Source organism: Lissotriton helveticus, chromosome 6, assembly GCF_964261635.1.
Source record: "Lissotriton helveticus chromosome 6, aLisHel1.1, whole genome shotgun sequence".
Taxonomy (NCBI): Eukaryota; Metazoa; Chordata; class Amphibia; order Caudata; family Salamandridae; genus Lissotriton; species Lissotriton helveticus.
The window spans coordinates 606,280,284-606,303,605 of NC_136067.1; positions in this window are offsets into that span (position 1 = coordinate 606,280,284).

Consider the following 23,322-nt stretch of genomic DNA (forward strand, 5'->3'; position numbering starts at 1 on the left):
ATATTTTTTTAATCATATTTCTTAAAACATATATATATATAGTAACAAAATTTAATTAAATAATAGCCAATATTATTAACGTACAAATACAAAAGAGTAAAAATTACTATTCCCACTCCAGTGGGTGCAACAGTAGGGAAAGCGTTGGATAGCGTAGGGGTTAAAATTACTATTCCCACTGCAAAGAGTGCAACAGTGGATATATGACGTTACAACGCAACTTTTACAACGCACTACCATTACAACGTAAGTATTGGTAAGTATATAATAATTTTTTTAATTTAAATTATTTAAAATTATTTTAATATAATTTAATTTAATTTAATTTCATTAAATTAAATTAATGTAAATTTAATTTTACTTTCTTTTTACACTGTACCCCTGTACCCCCAAAACCCCAAACTGACCCTGAACCCTAAAAAAACCCTTTACCCAAAAACCCAAAACTGACCCTGAACCCTAAAAATACCCCTTTACCCAAAAACTAAAAACTGACCCTGAACCCTAAAAATACCCCTTTACCCAAAAACTAAAAACTGACCCTGAACCCTAAAAAAAACCCTTTACCCAAAAACTAAAAACTGACCCTAAAACTAAAAACTGACCCTGAACCCTAATAATACCCCTTTACCCAAAAACCCAAAACTGACCCTGAACCCTAAAAATACCCCTTTACCCAAAAACTAAAAACTGACCCTGAACCCTAAAAATACCCCTTTAATTTAACATAATTAGCAATTAATCAATTAAATTAAATTAATTACCAATTACATTTTAATTAATTAACAAATATTTTTTAATTAACAATTAATTAAATATTACTACCAATTAATACATTTACATATTTAATTAATTATAATTAAATTACTTCCCACCCTATTCCCCTATAAACCCACAACCCGCTACAGGAAATAAATTATTTAGATTTACACAATTAGCAATTGATCAATTAAATTAAATTAATTACCAATTAAATTTTAAATAATTAACAAATATTATTTAATTACCAATTAATTAAATATTACTACCAATTAATACATTTACATATTTAATTACTTATAATTAAATTACTTCCCACCCTATTCCCCTATAAACCCACAACCCGCTACAGGAAATACATTATTTTAATTTACACAATTAGCAATTAATCAATTAAATTAAATTAATTACCAATTAAATTTTAAATAATTAACATATATTATTTAATTACCAATTAATTAATTATTACTACCAATTAATAAATTTACATATTTAATTAATTATAATTAAATTACTTCCCACCCTATTCCCCTATAAACCCACAACCCGCTACAGAATAAAATTACACAATAATTAAAAAAAAAATCATTAATTAAAAATAGTTATAACATAAAATGACACTTTTCACACATATTATAACATAAAAACACTATAAATAATTAAATATTATTTAAAAAACGATATTTTTTACTATCTAGATTATATACTTGGATATTTTCACTTTCTATATTATTTACAGTCGATATTACTTCACTTACCCTAAAAACGATATTTTGGCTGTCGATATTCTGTCCTGTCGATATTTTGTCCAAACGATATTTAAAACTCGATATTCTGTCCAAACGATATTTTGGAGTCGATATTATGTCTGTGCACCATTTTATTGCATATGAAATTCTGACTTAACATTTACTGTGATCAGAATCTGGTCGATATGGTAACCGCAGTATTTTGTCGATGTCCATGGACACACATATATTATTTCTATGGGAGGTGGGGCATGCACTCACTTGCTTTACAAAGGCTTTCTCTGGACACACTGCTTGCACAATAAAGGAATGTGCTTTCTTCAGGTGTGCCACATTCTTCATTTCCTATCGGATTGGGACTAACTCTCAATACTTAGATGCAAGCTATCGCCGCCGCTGGCACTGATACCGTTTAGCAGGTAAAATGTTTAACTAGCAGCAATTGGAGTAGAATATATATATATATTCATTGAAAAAAACATAGTTTTCAGGGGTGTTATAGTTTGCTGGACATTTCACTCATATAAAACCATTGAAATTCCTCCATTATAGTTAGTTGAACTAACTGTAACTCGCGCGCCCGCAATCCACTCCTGATGATGTCACATATTATATCATTCATGACATGGTCAGTGACATCACTGATGGCATCACTGATGACATCTCAAATGACAACCCTGATGACATCACTGATGACATCATGCAGTGAATGTGGTTTGGTTCGTTATTTAAATATGCATTATATATATAGCAATCTGTATTGAAGAATGAGTGGATAGATAATATCTGGATGGAGAATTTAGCAGCAGTGTGATTGACTGTTTACTTGACTATTTATAGTGTCTCACTAAATATATTGAATAGTGACTAAACTGTGTGAATATCTGTTCCACTTTGTCAGTTGTTGTGTAAACTGCTGCGCCAGTTGGTTACTAGCTATGTGAAAGTCTATATTATTTATTGATTAGTTAACTGAGTTTTTGTATGGGAGAGTGAATGTGTGTGTGGTTGGGTGGGAGGTGTGTGACTGCCCAAAGATGTGTAAATAGTTGATCTAGTAGGAATATGAGGTTAAGACTGCATGTATAAACAGTTGTTTGGGTGAGTGAATGTCTTTATGGGTTTAGTGATGAGTAAATATATTTCTCAATGATACATGTCCAACAAAGTAGAAATATAAAAGGCAGTGTATGTGACAGTTGTTGTATATAAATAAGTATACCTAAGACTCAGTGATTGTATGAGTGACTGTATGGATAACTGTATACTTGTAATAGTGATTTTATAACACACTAAGTATGAGTTACTCTCTATATGAATAAATGAAGTGATGTTTGTATAAGTGTGTAGCTGACTAAATGTAAGTATGATCCATTGCTTGCATAAGTGAGTAGGATGACTGCATAACTGAACAGGATGTGTGCTGGTGTGTAATGTCGATATAGGTGTATAAGTATGTTTGATACTGTTCTATTGATCATTGACAGCATGTATGAGTGAATCTATAGGTAAGTGATTAGTTGTGTGTGTAGATCTAGGAATAACTGAGTGGGTTTTTAGAAACTTGTATTGGTGTGTCAATGGATTCAACTATAGTACTCTGTATTTTACAGTGAGTGATGAAAGGTTACACTAATATATGATGAGTGTATCTGATTGTCACGTGGATGATGTCATCAGTGATGTCATCAGTGATGTCATTTGAGATGTTATCAGTGATGTCACTGACCATGTCATGAATGATGTAATATGTGACATCATCAGAAGTGGATTGCGGGCACGCGAGTTACAGTTAGTGCAACTAAATATAATGGAGGAATTTTGATGGTTTTGTATGAGTGAAATGTCCAGCTAACTATAACACCCCTGAAACCTATGTTTTTTTCAGTGAATTTCTAAGGTTTTTTAAATGATAATTCCTAACTATAACATACCTGAAACCTATGTTTTTTCAGTGAATTTCTAAGGTTTTTTAAATGATAATTCCTAATTATAATGTTCATTAAGCATATCTGTTTTTTCTATCTTTTTTAATTACCATCCCATTCTCAACCTAGTAAAAACTACCACTCGTCAATTGACTAATGCTAATAATATATAAACTAGGCGTTCCCGTAGAAAAAAACCCAAAAAACACCACTTCCCCATATTTTCAACAACAAGCTAAATCTGCAATGTTACCTAACAAAACAGGCCACAGTTCCACTTACCACTAACAAATTAACATCAACATTTAACTAGTGTAGGTATGTCGATTATGTACTTCATGAATTACATCCAACTCACACCCACATTTAAAGATGAATATGTGATAGAGGCACTAATTATGCACTTCCGACACCCAACAAAATCACAACACCCAGCGCCACCACCACTACAACCACCTCTCCTGACCACTCCCCATCTACTACCGCAGAGGCATCGCAGAACAGGACAACGGACCTTCCCAAAATAACATATCCCCTCAACAGCACACTAGCTGAATGGTAAGAGATGTGGTAACCAACTATGTATAAGGGAGGGAACTCGCACATCAACAATAATTTACACAATGCTAAGACTACTGATGATTTGCTATACACAACTCACTATATAAACCAAAAACTTTTCCGTGAGTAGATATAGTATTGATACGTGTAGTGTACTGCACAGTGGACGCAACCATATTATCTCAAACACTGGGGAATATCTCGTTCATGCAGCTGTGTTGTCCCCCCCTTGAAGCGGAAGCAGAGTGGGCTGGTCCAACGTACACAACTCCAGCGTAAGAGTTTAAATAATTAGGATTCGCCTTGGGTGTGGTTCACTTGTGCGAAGACCAAAGACTCTGCCACAGCGAAGGTCCTCACCCTGCCACATGGATGCCGCCATGACCACGTGCCTCTTCAATACAGGCCCATTGCGAACTCAGCGCCACATCACTACAGACTTATGTCTGTATCGACTACTGCCTTTGATCTACACTGTGGACAGCAGGGTTCACAACTTGAATACAGCTTTGGATCCACACTACGGGCAGCATTGAATTTAGCCTTGCTTTTTTTAAGGCAGAGACAATTGTACTATATGTCTTCAGATTTTGGTAAAGGATGTGACAAAAAGTATTCCTCGATGTCTGTCCTGACTACTACCTTCGATCTACACTGCGGACAGCAGGGTTCACAACTTGAATTCAACTTTGAATCTACACTACGAACAGCATCGAATTTAGCCTTGCTTTATTTAAGGCAGAGACAATTGTCCTGTATGTCTTCAGATTTTGTTAAAATAAGTGACAAAAAGCATTCCTCGATGTCTGTGTCGACTACTGCCTTTGATCTACACTGCAGACAGCAGGGTACACAACTTGAATTCAGTTTTGCAACTACACTACGGACAGTAGGGAATTCAGCCTTGATTTATTTAATGCAGAGACCATTGTACTGTATCTCTTCAGATTTTGTTCAAATAAGTGACAAAAAGCATTCATCGATATCTGTGCTGACTACTGCCTTCGATGTACACTGCGAATAGCAGGGTTCATAACTTAAATTCAGCTTTGGATCTACACTACAGAGAACATTGAATCAAGCCTTGCTTTATTTATTGCAGAGACAATTGTACTATATGTCTACAGATTTTGTTAAAGGATATGACAAAAAGGATTCCTCGATGTCTGTGTTGGTTACGGCCTTCGATCTACACTGCGGACAGCAGGGTTCACAACTTGAATTCAGCTTTGGATCTACACTATGGATAGCATTGAATTTAGCCTTGCTTAAATAAAGGCAGAGACATTTGTACTCTATGTCCTCAGATTTTGTTAAAGGATGTAACAAAAAATATTCCTCAATGTCTGTACTGACTACTGCTTTTGATCTACATTGTGAGGGCTCACGATTCAGGTGGAATGGCGACTGCACATGACGCATTCCAGAGATCAAGAGACATTCTACCAGTGCGACCCGCCAGAACCATGAATCATCGCAGGGTACGCACCCGCTGAGTTCTTCAGGTACCACTAACTCACTGCACCACAAGTCATCTTCACATGGCCTTATTAAGGCAGAATTCACAAGGCAAAAAACATGGCTACAAGTGCGGCCCCCCTGGACCGCGCATCATCTCAGGTTACGTACACCTCAGTGCCAAAGGTACTACTAACTCAGTGCACCATAAATCATCGCCACGTGGCCCTATTCAGGTAGAATTCAACAGACAAAAGACATTGGTCCGAATGCGGCCCCCCTGGACCACGCATTATCGCAGGATACGTACAAGTTCAGCGCCAAAGATACTACTAAGTCAGTGCACCATAAATCATCACAAAGAAGAGTGAACAGTTTTATGTCAGCAATGAGGCAGACTATTACTTTTAAATCAAATTGATGCAGAATCCAATAGACAAAAGACATTAGTCCAATTACTGTGCCCCCCCGAACACGCATCATCGCAGGGTACGTACACGCTAAGTGCCAAAGGTACTACTAACTCAGTGCATCATAAATCATCACCACTTATCCTTATTAAGGCAGAATTCAGAAGGCAAAAGACATTGTTACCAGTGTGACTTGGCCTAAGCATGCATCATCGCAGGCTCCTCAGAACATTGATGCTTCAGGTACCACTAACTCAGTGCACCACTTATCATTGCTGGTTGCAGACACGCTAACTTACTAATACTGTGCTGCTCTACTCAATGCCACCTCACCGCTGCCTCCTGCCTACACTGCGGTCATCAGAGCTCACAAATAAACTCTTTATTCATTATTTGCAGAGTGCAGTACCAAACTAAGCATAACGTACCTCAAATCTACACAATATCCCTTTAGTAGCCTTCCTTCAAAAACTTCTTTTATATCAGTTCTAGGTTAAGTTGAATAACAAAATTCACCCTGCAAGTGCAAAGGAACACTGAATGACAGTCTACACTGCGGACAGCACAGGTCACAATTTGAACTATAATGTCCCTGAAACCTACATATTTCGACAACGTATACCATATATGTTTCGTCTTTTATTTGAATCATGATTACAGATGATGCAGTCCAGTAGGCAACAGACAATGTTTCCAGTGCAGCCCGTTCGGACCACGCATCTTCGTGGGGTGAGCACACGCTGAGCACCAGACGTAACACTAACTTAGTACACCATAAATAATCACCACGTAGCATTATTAAGGCAAAGTTCAGTAGTCAAAAGACGTTCTTACAAGATGCGGTCTGCCTGGACCACGCATAATCGCAGGCTCCACACAAACTGCCCCTACCTCAGTGCATCACAACTCATTAACCCTTTACGATAGAATCTTCTGTGTATTATTTCACATGTAGTGCTCCTACCTTTGTACAGCAGAAGTCATAAACCGTTTATGATGGAATATCTTTGTGTGATATGATGATGACTATTGTACTTGTTACTAACAGCAACGTAATAAAATGGAGTCGAGCATATGTGCCCGTATCCACTTCAACTATCTATCTGTGTCTGTGTATTCATTATGTTTGTAAAATACTGCCCCTGGGCCCTACCACATTATATTGTGCTGTAAACAGCGTATACAACCATCTCACCCCTGGCAGTAACAAAAACTTTGGTTATATAACTTTCTCTCGCTCATTCTACAAACACGAACGTACAAACTGGATCATTACAATACTGCAAGCAAAGTGTATAGTAAATTAATAAGTGTGTGCTATTGCTCAAGTTTTTTTTGTAGCATATTTATATAGCACGAAGTTGACCCAAAACTATGTCAACGATTTACATGAGCACCGTATTTACAGTACATTTTCAGGCACGCGTAGATTACGTGATTTGGCTACAATAACAGGATGTAGACGCTACTCCGAGGCTCGAACAGTCATTTACAGCACCAAGTTGGACAGTATACCCAAATAACCACATACGTATATATATTAGCCGCCCTTCATGTGCCAAAAACTGCAACCTAAAGCTTTCATAGCCCTGTATTACTACAACTACAACGCTCCACTGCATCTACAACAAACATTCATATTCGCAGAAATGCGTCATGTCCACCATCTTTTATGTGAGGAACTAGGGATGAATGTAGGGTCAGTGATTCACTGCACATTCCATGTTGGCCATGTCGTTGGACTTCACAGACAAAATGACACATTTGTGTTTAAGACCCGGGTGAGGGCAGCACTACAACACAGACACCCGAGTCAGTTGATTTCTGATAAAGCTCAATAAAGATCCATGCCCATAGCTCCGGCTTCATTGTTCACTCGCGCAGCACTGGCATATGTCAGGCCAGCCCACTTCGCTTACGCTTACAGGTAAACACAATAACGCTACATGGCCCAGATTTTCATTGTAATGATTTACTAGTTCCAGGTCTAGTTGTTGGAACGGGTCACACACACACTCCCTCATGGCTGGTATACACCCACACCCACACCACACCACACCCATCAAGCACAGGCATCACAACACACGTGACCCTACCAATAAAAATGACTGGGCGCACATGCTCTACACCATTTTAGAGTTGCTCCCATAGCAAGCGCTGTGATGGCCCATCCTGGCGGTTCAGACGCCTCATGTAGGCCCGAACTACCGAACAGGAGGGCCCACCACCACGAGCGTGGCCTCTTTGGTCACTGAGTTAGTGGTACCGGAAGGACTGAGCAGGTGAGGAACCTGCAATGATGATGGCTGCACGAGTATGTCCTTTGCCCTAGCGATATCAAGACTCAGCACCAAATGTGAGACTTCTTGGTGGCAGAGCGGGACTGCATGATGTAGAAAGTGCTCTGTCCGCAAAAAGGTGAGCAGTGAGGCCTGGGTGCGCACCGGAGGGAGTAGATGCAATACAGCAGACTGGATACAAAAGTCGACGCAGCGATTTAGGCGTACGCAGTCCTTCATACCCTATCTTATTGCATTCGTATTTTTTTTCCCAATAGCAGGAAAGTTTTTATAGTCGGTCAAAAGTCCATCACTCCCACATGTGTAGCGTATTTTGTTTTTTAGTATGTACACCTAACTTTACCATCTTATTTTGACAACCTTTCCTTTCTCAATTAATTTAGTACTCGCGCCTCCGTTACTGTGCGCAGTACAGCTCGTGCCTTCGTTTGAGTGCACAGCACTGCTCATGCAGCGCAAGATATTTTCTATGTGAAAAAACGGGGATATGAACCTAACCGTCGATTCGCACACGCTTGTGCGTGTCTGTTTCCTTCCGTGCTAAACCATTGGTCTTTGCGTGCAACTTATTCGAAAAGACTGCACGCAATTGGCCAGAGGCGGACGTAGTGCTCCGTCTATGGCCTATTGGTATCTATTACGCGTGTGCTGCGCGCCATAGACTCCAATAGCACTTGAGCTTTCAATTATCGTGCCCAGACACAGGCGTGATGATTGAAACCACGAGTATGACTGCGCACCACTTGTTTTCTATAACCGGATGGAAAACATTATTACTCTACTAATTGTTCATTAACCACATTAGTGCTAAGGCAATTCCCCCTCTGTGCTGCAGCCCCTTGATTATCATTGTTCATGACAAGCTCAGCTCGTCATCAGCACAGGAGCAGTGTACTGCATGACGAGCTGAGCTCGACATGAGCATGGAAGGGGTTAATCAAAGCCCATTAAACAAGTTGTTTGTATTTTTTATCGGGCAGGGAAGGTGTGTGAAAGGGTGATGTTATTCTACTCCACATTAAGATAGTGGAAATTACCAATCATAACATCATTATTTTACTATCTTTTAGATGTGGAGCTTCAAGGTGCACTATGCCCGGCACGTGGTGGAAGAGACACCAGTGACAGAAAGGTGAGCTGCAAATATTCTTTTCAGGTTGTGTTTCACAAATTGGCGTCCTCCCCCCCAACACCTCCAAAGCTCAACGTTTGAGGAATCTGCAATGATGCGTGGCCATCGTGACAACACCAGAAGGTTGCTTGGACACATGGTGGACCCTGTTTGAAACACGCCGGTGGCACAAGGTGAGCAGAGAAGCTTGTTTTCAAAGCAACAAGTAGTCACCTGTGGGCAGGGAGAATGGATACTGTGCAGCAAGTTAAGTGCATAGGAATGTACAATCACCTCCGGACAGTGGGAGTGGATAGGTTGCAGCAGTCTGGGTGCCCAGGAATGGTCAATCACTAAGTATGGGCGGAAAATCTGTTCCGCTCGTGGATTTTGCGGATTTTCGGCAAATTCGCAATTCGCGAGATTCGCGAATTTCCCGCAAAATCCGCGAGCGGAACGGATTGGGTCAAAAGTTGAAGCTGACTTTTGTAACTATTTTAGAATGGCGCCAGCAAGCTGCCAGCAAGCTGCCAGAGCCATTCTAAAATAGTTACAAAAGTCAGCTTCAACAGGAAGCACTAATAGATAAAGTAAAGCAGGTGCTCGAGTTGTAGCTCAAATTCAGTTACACAATCATTAATCACCCTAAACTCGGGGTGATTAATGATTGTGCAACTTAATTTGGCAAACATTAAGCTTCTAGCATACGCTCTATTGCTATGTATATTATCATTAGCATGATATATTATATTTAACCTTGTATTTTCTCGGGCATTCCAACTCCTCTTTGAACCACGATTATCACTAACGATTAATCGTACTTCAAAAACGTAGGATGCACCCAACTCCTATTTTCTACCAAGCATAAAATAAACAATATTTTACCTGCTAACATTTCCACCATTAAATTACTTCTCTCTTTACAGAGATTTATTGATTGCCTGAAATGGGCTGAGCAGGAACTCTCTCCTGCAATGATGCCCTGAACATTCTAACACCTTCCATGGCAGTATCAAGACACCGTTCCATTGTGGAGACCTGCTCTTCAATACAAATGTATCCCGGACTCGGAGCTTGCAGCGTAGTGGGACACACCAGTGGTGGCAGGTGAGCTGTGAAGCCTCAGTGCGCAAGACCTACAATTGAGCACATTGCGGGGTAGGGTCTGGGGTGCAGCACTCTGGGTGCACAGGTTCATACAAGCGATTTTCCAGTAAGTAATAATGTAGGAGTATATTATCAAACAACGGCGATCTCTGGCTTCTTGTATTTAATTTTAAGGACACTCTATCTTGCAGATCCCTGCGTCCTAGACAAACAAATGACGAACAGTAAACACTAAAGACTGAGTGCAATAAGCCGATGCTCTATCTCCTCCTGCCTCTACTTTTAACTCTCCCTCCCCTTCTCACTTCCACCCACTACCCTCCCTTCCATTTTCATTATGCTCCTTTAATTCGAACTAGCTTTTTTTACCTCTTCAACATAGCACACATACTTATGTTTCATTTTTGTTTTGCAGGTTACCTACGCTGCTACCACTGGAGTCCATCTCACGTTTTGTTTATTATACTGTTCCATTAAAGTTACGTTTCTATTTCTGTTTTAATAAAGGATTATAAAAAATAACTGAATGTATACGTCTTCTTTTTCTGACAACATTTGACTATAATTTTTTGTGATAATCATGTGCTTAGAGAAGATTTTAAAATCAAAACTATTTGACATTACAGTGCACCTACAAAAAATAATGTAAGTAACTCTTAGGCACATAAATCCTGAGTAATCATACAACTATAAGAGTTCTATGAGTGTATCACCTTATAACACCATAAGTACTACCTGTGTGATTACAAAACAAATATATAAGGCACTGCCTAGCACCGCCGAGGCTTCAGAGACTGCCAAGGCACACCCTGCATATTAAAATAAAGATCCTGAATATGATAATCCCCGGACTTAAGTTGCCTTGAACTCCTCGAACAATTAGTAAATAATTCTCGGGAAGGTGGCCGACTCCTAGACTACAAAATGTCTCTGTACCCTTCCGTGCCGAATTCCCATGTGACATTAACACAGTACTTGGGGGCATATTTACAAGGAAGCCAATAACATTATACCCCTTAATTTGTAAAAGAGTAACTGACGGGGCTCAAAGTTTTACTAAGAAAAGAATGATGTTTATAACTAGAAGTGTAATACCGGGGCTAACTCTTTACCAGCTCTTTACCAGAGGCTGTTGCTGCGATTAACAGTTCGTAAGGAATTTTTTTAAAAGTCAAGCACACTTGCTGTTTGGATTAGCAACATTGAGTGCTGAACTTGTGACCTGTGTGCTCAATTGAGTGTTCATTGAACTGTTACAATGGTAACAGACAGAAAGCAGTTTGGGGGTAGGGTTCAAAGGTGGTGGCTGTACAGAACCGTCATATTTAGCCAAAGTCCTCGACATGACAGAGGAGAAAGCAAACAAAGACGACAGAACACTGTGTACATTAGGAGCAAAAGAAGTACACAACTCTTCGAATTAACCTCAGGAGAGGGCGCGAGCAATAGCCACTGGCGTTGAAAAACCCCATGTACAATTTGCCTACTCAACAATGGGAAATTCTTTATCGATCCCACTCAGACACTGCTGCTTCACGTTTCACAGTGTGCACTTTACTAAATACTTTGTGGCTATTTAAATGGGAGACAGGATTGTCGACATTCCAAAACTCAGGGGCAAGGATCGCGTTAAAATTATCGTTGCTTTAACGGCAGCAAACTGAGATAATGGGCGTGATAAACCTTTTTTGTCTTACCGGGAGATTTTTTCTACACTGCTGTTTGCTATGGCAGGGTGTGAGGCGAAGCTCCCGTCCTGCCATAGCAAACTTGGTTTGGATTTTGAAAGAGAGAACAGGGAAACCTGCTTGCTCTTTCAAAATGCAAAGCAGATTGTTTTTTCCCACGGGGAGCTGCATATTAGCAGGTCCCCGTGTGGAAAAGTAATGGCCGCTGCAGAAGGACGTGGGGATCTGGGTAGGACCATAGAGACATTGGGGCTCCCCCCACAGTCCGCAACCTTGTATATATGCCTAAACAGTAAACAGGGCAATATCATTTTCACCATATTTTTGCCTTTTTCTAAAAAATGCGGCGAAATAGCCCTTTTTAATATGACCTCAAGTTTGCTATGACAGAGTGGGGACCTCAACTCCCTCCCTGCCATACCAAACAGCAGTGTCCCAGGGGTAGGCACCCCGAGACACAGCAGGAGCCGATCCTGGGTAGTGGTGTTCCCCAGGGCCCTCGACTGCTCCAGAATGGGGGCAACGCGACCCCATTCCACAATTTAAAAAGCCCCAGACGGTGGTGATCCCCAGAGCTTAGAGGGACCTTTGAGCACCCCCACCAATGTTTTTGAAAGCCCCAAAGAATAGCGGTCTCCGGGACTGGAGAGGGCCTTTTAGCCCCCCTACCCAAGTATTTTACTGGGGGAGTGCCTTTGAGCCTCCCCACACGTTTATTTTGTAGCTCCTAGGGATGGCGGTCCCCGGGCTTCAGAGCCACTCTGGACCCCCATCAAATTTAATAGTTTAGACCCCGGGATTTAGCCCCCCCAAGTAGCTAATTTTTAAACAAGCACAGGACCCCGCCACTTCGTTTTTTTTTTTACGTCAGATCCATGCACCCTGCGCACATTTCTCAGTTATTAAAAAAAAATAGAACATTTTTGTGGTCCCTAATGGTCCTAGTGGGACCCCCTAAGCAGGTCTAGAGGGTCAAGATATTTCTAACCTGTCCCCTTTATACATTTTGAACACTTATTCCACAGATTTCTAGACCCTCGCTTCTACTGAGGCACAAAATGACTGCCAACACTTCCTGGTTTCGAATGTTGACAACCACTTGACAGCCAATTAGCATTCAGCGAGTGATCGTTACGGTGCGCTTAGGGTGCGCACATGATGCGCGGATCCACCGGTGCCATAGATATATATATACATTTAATTGTGATTTTCTCAGGAACTACTGAACGGATTTACACCATTTAATCAAAAAGGCACGAGTCTGAACCAAGGACTACCCCTTTGCCAAATTTGGTGTAATTCCGTTCAGCAGTTCGGGCTGTAGCCACGATGAACGGTTCCAATGGAAAATTGCATTTGGAAAACATGTTTTGGGATCCCCCTTTTTTCTCGCCCCCCGTTTCACGAATCACCCGAGACTTCCAGGATAGGAGCGGACCGGAGCGCCCCTATAGTTTTTAAAATGTTGCGAAGATTCGTCAACCGGTGCCAAAGTTATTTCAAAAAGAATGTTGCGGATTCCCTATGGAAAATAGGTCCTAACTATAACTACCTACTGGCGACCGCCAGTAGGGAATATATATATAGGCCTGAGTCTCCTTCCTCGCCAGGTGCTCTCTGGAAGTGGTTGGAATTTCGCGTCTGAGGCAGCCATTTCTATTTACATCATCACATTGCAATGTACGACATAGAGAGAGGACTGGTCGACATAGGTATGGGCGCCATCTTAACCTAGTCTTTTACATATGCATATACCTCTGAATCGACAGTTTTCAATTACGCTAATATCGCAAACACGAAACTTATCGAATCATTAATCTTCATTGTTAAACATTATATTAAATTCCATTATAATGTTACAAAATATTCAATAGAGCCCTGGATGGGCTTACAGCCTCTTTACTTACTACCTATATATCAGTCCTTCAATCTCGCCCTGTATGGGCAAAGTCAGTACATAATTCATTAACTTTTTTCTAATTACATCAAACATATGCCCGCATATAAATACAATCTTTATATTTCATATACATTTTTTCTTTTTTCTTACACTGATCATCCTGCAATCATAATTCATTGATTCACACATCGACTCATGTATTCTTTATTTCCCCAGATGTACCGCTAATTCTTCATGGGTATTCAAACCTTTGGGGTGCCTAGTTTGTAAATCAATGATGTAGCGAGACTCTAGTCTTCGCAACATCATCAGTCTATCACCCCCCCTAGGGTGTGCTGGAACATGGTCTAATATGAAAAATCTGAGCAGATCCCTGTCACTCTTGTGTATCTGTTGAAAGTGCCGGGCTACCGGGTATGTCATGTCACAGTTTTTTATAGCCCTGGTATGTTCCAGGACTCTGTTTTTTGTCTCATGAATAGTGCTTCAAATATATTGGAGTTCACAGGGGCAGACCAGACAGTGCACTGTATACGGTGTACTGCATGTCAAAAACTTTTTGATCTTTCTGGGTTGGTGTATCCCTGGTACCCTATATGATGAGACTTTTTTGCTGTTCGAGCACGCCTTGCACTTGCCGCAGGGAAGAATCCTTGCAAGCTGGTAGATAACTGAGTTGACGACTTTTTACCCTGATAACTATTCGTGAGTGTATCTCTCAGCGATCTCGCTTTTCTAAAGTTAAGTAACGGTTGGGACGGAATGTCCGTTCCTATTACTGGATCTAACTTTAGGAGGTTCCCATTTTTCTTGAAGATCTTTTTCAAATCCCCTGCCTCTTCGGAAAAAGTTGTAATCATTCTGAATTTGCCACCTTCAGTTCTCTTGTCTTTTCCTTTAAATAATTGATCTCTTGGTGTGCTTTTAACCCTACTAAAGGCTTCTTGCAAGGTACGTTCTTCATAACCTCGTGCTCTAAATCTATCCATGCATTCTTGTGCGTGTCTCATGAATTCTACCTCTCTAGTGTCATTCCTTTTTATCCGCAGGAGTTCCCCAAACGGAATGCGTCTTATTAGACTGGGGGGGTTGACTACTCCGAGTATGCAATATTGAATTGCCTGCTGTGGGCTTTCGAAACAATTGAGTATGAATGTTGCCATCTGTTATGCATACCTCCAGATCGAGGAAGTGTACTGAAGAGGCACTAATCTCAGCAGTGAATTGTAAATTCACTGAATTATGGTTTAGTCTATCAATGTATTCGAAGGCTGTTTCTGTAGATCCTCTCCAAATTATGAAGAGATCGTCTATATAACGATGCCAGGTAACTATGTTCTTGGTCCAGTTATGGTTGATCTCCGCCCAGGCCACCTGCTCCTCCCACCAGCCTATGAATACATTCGCGTAGCTTGGGGCGAAGCAGGTGCCCATCGCGGTCCCCGAAACCTGGTGATAGTATTGTCCTTGATACAGAAACATTTTATTGTTAAGACTAAATTCCAAAAATTGCAGGACCATTTCATTATGAGTGGTAAATTTTACCGGTCTATTCTGCAAAAAGTACCTTACTGCTTTGATCCCATCAGTATGCGCAATGCATGTATATAGACTCGCAATATCCATTACTATCATTACATCGCCCTCCCGCCAATGCATGGAATCAATAGTTTTGACAAAATCCCTAGTATCCTTCACATATGACTTCAGTGACATTACAAACTCAGATAGAAAATGATCTATGTAGATAGAAATGTGTTCTAAAAGACTCGACTGTGAGGAAACAATTGGCCTCCGTGGTGGTTCTAGTGCATTCTTATGCACTTTTGGTAAATGATAAAAACAAGGAACAATGGGATTCAATGTCCTCAGAAACAAATACTCCTCTGTTACTATCATACCTTTTTCACACCAGTTTTTAAGTAACGCATGACAATTGTTGATGCTTGTGAGGTATACATTTTTATTAGTTTTCTCATAGAATGACTCGTCTGATAATTGTCTTTGGGCTTCCTTATTGTATGCTTCGTAAGTTTGAATCACTACGTTTCCGCCCTTATATGATGATGTAGATGCTGTTTGTATTGAACTGATCTATGTGTATTCAGGGTTGTGGGGGTTGATGTTTAACTTGTCATGTTTGTATAGTACTTAAGATAGTTTAAGATAAGTTAAGATAGTTTAGGATTTCTTAGGTTAGTTAGTGTAGGCTGGGTAGGTGTACGTAGTTTTAAGAGTTTTGATACATTAAATATTGTTCTACTTTCACTAGTTTATCATCAATTCATATGTAAGAGTTGGTACCATTGTGTAAGTTGAGTTGAGTACATGATGTAGTAATTGACCTGCAGCCAATCAGTAGGGGGAGGAAGAGAGTCTGATCCTTCAGTCTCCCGTTATCAATACAACTAATCGATTGGGAAGGATCACTTGTCCTGCATAAACCAGGGTATGCAAGACTAAGGTAGTGTGTCTCCGGTAAAAAACCGGAGACACACTACCTTAGTCTTGCATACCCTGGTTTATGCAGGACAAGTGATCCTTCCCCATTGATTAGTTGTAATTGACCTGCAGTCTATGAAGGTATATGTAGCTTTGTCAAAGGCCTATGGACAAATGTTAGACTACCTCACATTTGAGTGATGTATAAACCTTTCTCCATACTTTAGACATGTAAGTGGGGCCTAGTTGGTGATTTTACAAATAGCATAACACAAGTAGTCTCCTACTGTTGCACACTGTGTGAAACTGATAGGGCAGGTATAGTAGTATAGTTTGTCACTACAGATTGTTGCTTCCTGGCTGTGCTAAAACACACACTGGTGCCTTGCTCTACCACACACACCCTTGCACCATTGTGCAAGGAGGTAATTGTTGTTGACAGGTTACCAATTGTGAATGTGTCCATCATCATTGGCATTGACTACTTGCTAAGTGTGGCACATCATGCAGCTAACTTTGTTCTACTACTTTCAAAGTTTCAGGCACACATATTTGCCATTTACCCTTCCCCTCTGGAGGTGTAGCATTGTTTCTGGTTTCATGGTCTGGCACTTATAGAATAAATGTATGTATAATGTATAATAGATGTATTATGTTGTTGTACTCACACTCAACACATATTAGGCCTCTAAGGGGCACAGAAATCATGTTCCCTACTTATTCCAGTGTAGCATTTTTGACCATTTTTCAGTTGACACAGGTTCCCAACATGAAATCCTTGCATTTCTTGTTTACTTAAATTCAAGGTATTGGATTTGCATTGTGCATCCTTGTGTGGCACAGGTATGATGCAACTTCCTAGGGATCTAGTATCTGCTTATCATTAGTACAACCATGCAAGTTTGTGAACTGTAGAATCTCTTCAATGTAAGCAGTGAGGTTATCATATTAGGATGACAAAGTTGTCACGTACACTGAGCGACATTTATGTGTATGAGTGGAACACTGTTATGGCCTTACACATCTCATTTATAGGTTAAAAGTATTTGTGTGACTACAAATAGGGGTGGGTAGCAAACTCTGGTCCACCGGCAGAGTTTGTGGGGTTTTGCAACTCAGTGTTCTGCTTAGAACGCTGAGTTCAGCAAAAACTCCACCAACTGGCGGCGGAGAATAGTTTACCAGCAAGCACTCACTGAGTTACTTGTAGTTGGCTGCTTATTTTCTTCCAGTTATGAACTCGCTCAACTGACACCAACACTTGCATGGGAGCACTATATGTGGTCACAAGTTTGCTCTTTGGGTGCTTCCACATCCGGTGAACCTCAAATAGCACGATAACCCACCAGCACATGATGTGCCTAGATGATGAGAAATCAGGTGGCTGCCAATTGGTGCACGAGGGGAATGCGGCCTGCAACAAGCACACTGGTTATGGGAACAGAATTGCAGTGCCTCGAGATTTAAATTTGCAGAGTTGTTGCTGTTATTAATATCTTACTTGATTTGAACATGCACATGTAAATATGCAAATCCTAGTGAATGTGCACTACCAATGCTCAATATGTTTAGGAGCTATATTGTGATCACACCGCAGTGCAAAGCTCAGCTCCATATAGACATGGATAGCGAATCAGGATAATTAGCAGAAGTATTTTGTATATAATGTATAGAAAATATATTTTTACAGCACAACCTGCATACCAAACAAATGAGCAACATTTTGGTCTGAGCTGCCTTTTGAACATACACACTTATTTATTTGTGCACTGTTAAAAATTGGGATCTAGAGTTGGCAGGTTGGTACTCTGTCCAGGTAGGGATCCTCCGTTTTAGTCAGGATAAGGGAGTTAGACACCTAAAATAACACCTTCTCTCCCCCTTGGTAGCAACCAGGCTTATCTCAGAGGCAATGTGTAAAGCGTTTGCACATAACACGCAGTAATACAGTCAAAACACTTCAAAAGGACAACACATCAGGTTTTGAAAAATAGCCAATATTTATCTATGTAAAACAGGCCCAAAATGATAAAATCCAAAATACAGTACTCAAGATATAAATTGTGCAAGAATAAGCTTAAAATACATTTCCTTAATGTTGATAGCTCCATCTAGGGCTATCACGGTGTCATGAACAACAAATCCACCAATTCAGGACAACCACTACGTCACGGGCTAGCTATGGTGTCAGAATGACCCACAAACACTACCTTGGAAATACAGGGCAATGTGCTCTTAAGAGTTGTTGTCGTGAGCAGGCATCATTTCCAGAGGCCTGTGCAGAAGTCATCAGGCCCTTGAATTCACATGTATTGTGGATCGCACTCTGTGCGGTTGAAGTCAGGAGCGCTGGCGTCAATGATATAGGGGCTGTGATGTGAAGTGGGATGAAGTGATGTGCAGAGGACACAGGCCATGGTGCAGGCAGCGACTCGGAGACAGCCCCAGAGCTGTGGTGTGAAGCAGGTGATGTTGCGTGCACTGTCCGTACATCATGTTTGAAGGCAGCAGTGTCAAAGTTGCTGAAGCGCTGTCATCGGTGGATACAAGTTTGCAATGTGAAGCGGGGCAATGCTTTGTGCAGTGTCCACAAGTTGTGGTCCAAACAGCGGAGTTATTGACAGTGCTGGAGTCAATGGCACTGACGTCGATGTGGGACGGGGTGATGCTTCATGTTCCACATGAGTGCTGTCCACAGGCCATGGTGCAGGCAGTGACATCAATGGCAGCGTGGAGCGGCATCGTCAGTGATGTCAAGGCGGCGATGTGAAGCAAGGCGATGCGAGGTGCGGTGCCCAGATGTCATGGTACAAGCAGTCACATTGGTGAAGGCGTCAGTGAGATGCTCTGGGTGGTGCCTTCAGGTCATGGAGTCGGCCCTAGGCTTCATCATAGTTGTTTTTCTTCTGTTGCAGCACAAAACACACTTTTCCCAGTGCTCTTGACAGATGAACTTGAAATCTTTGATGTTCCTGAGACTTCCAACAGAATGCAAGCTCTACTTCAAGCCCTTAGAGAAACTCAGGAAATAAGTTGGAGAAGGTTTAGACCAGTCCTTTCACTGCCCAAGACAGAAACAGCAAGCAATAGGCCAACACAGCACAGGACACAGCAAAGTGGAAGTCTCTCCTGACAGCTACTCAAGCTTTTATTCTTGGCAGGTTCTTTAGTCCAAAAGAGTTGTGGAGTCCGAGCCCAATACTTGTACCAGTTTTAGGTTTTAGTCTCTGAAGTTGGCAAACTACAAAGAAAAGTCTTTCTTACCTTACCAGAACCAGTTCTGTTCTCCCCAGTCTAGCTACACTACAGGGGCCAGAGGCAGCATTGTGAAAGGCAGACACAGCCATATTCAGGTGTCAGTGACAACTCCTCTCACCACTCTAGGTCGTGATTGCCCATCAGGATAAGCAGAACACACCTGAGCTTACTTTGTGCGAGTGTCTGGACTAAATGCACAAACAGCCCCAGTCAATCTAAACCAGATGTGTATGCCACAGGCAGGCACAGAATGGTTAAGCAAGAAAATGCCTAGTTTCAAAAAGGGGCATGTTCAAATATGCAGTTTAAAAACCATCTTTACTAAAAGGTGTATTTTTTAATTGCAAGTTCAGGCATCCAAAACTCCAACTTTGTATCATCTTCCAATAGAAAACTGCACAGGCAAGGTGCTGCCAGCCAGACACCATGTTAACCAGTGGAAGAGATAGCCTTTCGTTAGTGCAAAACCAAATGCACAGTATTTCACTGCCAGGACATGTACAACACGACACTACATATCCTGCATTTTAAGTTCACTACGCATGGGCCTGCCCCGCGCCTACCTAAGGAGTGACATATGTAATCAAAGGGAAGGGTGAGACATGGTATGTGGGTGCCCTTGCACGGATAACATGGCAGTTTAAAACTGCGTGCACAGACACGGCAGTGGCTGGTCTGAGACACATTGGAAGAGCTACTTGTGTGTGTGGCACAACCAGTGCTGCAGGCCCACTAGTAGCATTTGATTTACACACTCTGGGCACACCAATGCACATTATTAGGGACTTACTAATAAATCAAATATGCCAATCATGGAACTACCATTCAATAACATAATTTACAGAGGGAGGACTTGCACTTTAGAGCTGATCAGCAGTAGTAAAGTGCACAGTGACAACAACCCAGCAAAAATGAAGTCCAGTAAGCCTTCATAAACAGGAAGCAAAAAGACTAGGGAAACATGCCAAATGATGCCAGGTTTAACATGCACCATCTTTATCATAGGCTGCCTTATGCAAAGTCCCCCAAAATGTCTGGCTTCCACCTGTTACTCTATCAGTCAATGACCAGATTGTACATGGACACTCTTAACACTCTGCGTGTCTTTCCCCAACCTAACGGACACGCACTCCCTTCTGCTACAGCCCTCTTACTTTTCTTGAAGGGGTATTGTTACTCGCTGCTGTTTAACAACAGTCGCTAGACTGAGTGACAAAACCCCTTCTAACCTTTCTGGTATGAACCTGCCACACTCTCGGTACAAACTCTGTCAGCTGCTTATTTAAATTACTCTTCAGGGAATAAAAGGCCAATATTGCCACAATAGTGGAGTGCATAGAGTTTGACATTATATAGACGACAACAAGTTGTTTTCCCATGCTATACCCTGGATAGTGCTTCCGGTTTTGTAAAAGTACACAGTTTTATCATTTCAATTCTGCACCTCTCAAGCGATATCAGATCTAAGTTTTTGATAGGTAGATTACTGAACATCAAGCAAGTGCGAAAAATTACACTTAACCACTGTAATTGTTAATTTTTTGTTGGCTAGTAGTAGAATAGAATCAGCCCTACTAGCTTTTGCAAATAAGTTAAAGAAAAGTCTCACCCCCCACTCCCCCCAAGCGCAACTCATCACCCCTGGTTTTCGGTCTTGGCGGTAAAACGTTCTTTTATTTTAAATGGGATTTCCTAGAGCACTATTGTTGCCAACTGGTGGCATTCATGGGTGTCCCAGCTAAAGGCAAATGGTAGATAGGAGTGTCTTTAAAGCCACCGTGATCTTGACATGTTCATTCATTCTCTCATTTTCATAGGTACAGAGTTTCAGGCCATAGTAGAGAGAACCTTTACTGGCATCCTTACAGGGACTGTTTTCTTGCCCCGATGTCTGCCCTCTAGTTAACTCTCCATAAATCTTAATAAAACAATGGGCCTTGGCCTCCCTCTCCCAAAGCTACTTCTACTTCTGTACAGTTCAGATCATAAACTGCTCTATATGTCTAGCTGTGTGACTTTTCCCCTCCTGAGGCGGAAGCTGGGAGGTTGTTGTGTCGCTACTCTTTTGTTTTAAAATTGTATCTTTGGCTTGATTAATAAGCTTTTTCAAACCTGTCACCACCCTTGTCCATCTACTCGCTACCTGGGCCACTCTCAGCCGAGTGTTGACGCTGAGTAGTTCGGTCCCGGGGAGGCGAAGCTACATAGCGGCCATATTGGGTGAGTGGAAGCGCTCTGATGCGGTCTAGCTGCCGCATAAAAGGGGGCATTCCTGAGCCAGCGCACGATCTAGCTGTGTGACTTTTCCCCTCCTGAGGTGGAAGCCGGGAGGTTGTTGTGTCGCTACTCTTTTGTTTTAAAATTGTATCTTTGGCTTGATTAATGAGCTTTTTTAAACCTGTCACCACCCTTCCCCATCTCCTTGCTACCTGGGCCACTCTCAGCCGAGTGTTGACGCTGAGTAGTTCGGTCCCGGGGAGGCAAAGCTACATAGCGGCCATATTGGGTGAGTAGAAGCGCTCTGACGCGGTCTAACTGCCGCATAAAAAGAGGCATTACTGAGCCTGCGCACGATCTAGCTGTGTGACTTTTCCCCTCCTGAGGCGGAAGCCGGGAGGTTGTTGTGTCGCTGCTTTTTTGTTTTAAAATTGTATCTTTGGCTTGATTAATAAGCTTTTTTAAACCTGTCACCACCCTTCCCCATCTCCTCGCTACCTGGGCCACTCTCAGCCGAGTGTTGACGCTGAGTAGTTCGGTCCCGGGGAGGCAAAGCTACATAGCGGCCATATTGGGTGAGTGGAAGCTCTCTGACGTGGTCTAGCTGCCACATAAAAGGGGACGGTCATGTCTCCGCGTAGCGGACGCGACCAGCAGACGTGCCGGACCTGTGCCGGACCTGTGCCGGAGTCCTGCGCGTCAGCGCTAGGGAGGCGCAGGGGGCCGGAGCGGCGGCACCCATGGATACCTATGGGCAGGTTAGCCCCCTTTATACCTTACATGTGTTACTTTCACTTAAACCTCCTGGAAGAACCTGCCACTATAGGCTTACCCCCGAAAGGCTCCTAGACTCTCCTAGATGTCAGTGCCTTCGAGGAGCTACCTGCTCCCCCCCATTCCTCGCCACAAACAATCGGGGTTAGGTAAACCCGAGCCTCCCCCACAGACTAAGGAGGCCAGGTTCCTTATCAATGCCCGGTCCCTGGTCAAAAACAACTTCGCCTTCAGAGACTTTATCTCTGACAGAAGCCCCGCCTGGACTTTTGTCACAGAGACCTTGGCCTCTGAGACCTCCGGGCCCGAACTCTTGAATGCTCTCCCAGAAGGTTATTCCCTGGCCAGAATGGATAGGGCGGGTCGGAGGGGTGGTGGATTGGGAATCCTACATAGAACCTCTATAAAGTGCTGCATCGAACATTTGCCTTCAGTCTCTTTTCAGGCTATGTACTTTACCCTTAACCGCGACCCCACGGTCACCTTTGCGGGAATCCTTATTTACAGGCCTGCTGGCCCTAGGGCCAGCTTCAGCCTTGACCTACTAAGAATGCTTGAACCCTATATAGATAGGCCCAATCTTACAATCTTGGGGGACTTCAATTTCCATTTGGAGAATGACACTTCCACTGATTCCATCCATTTGTTAGACTCCATGGC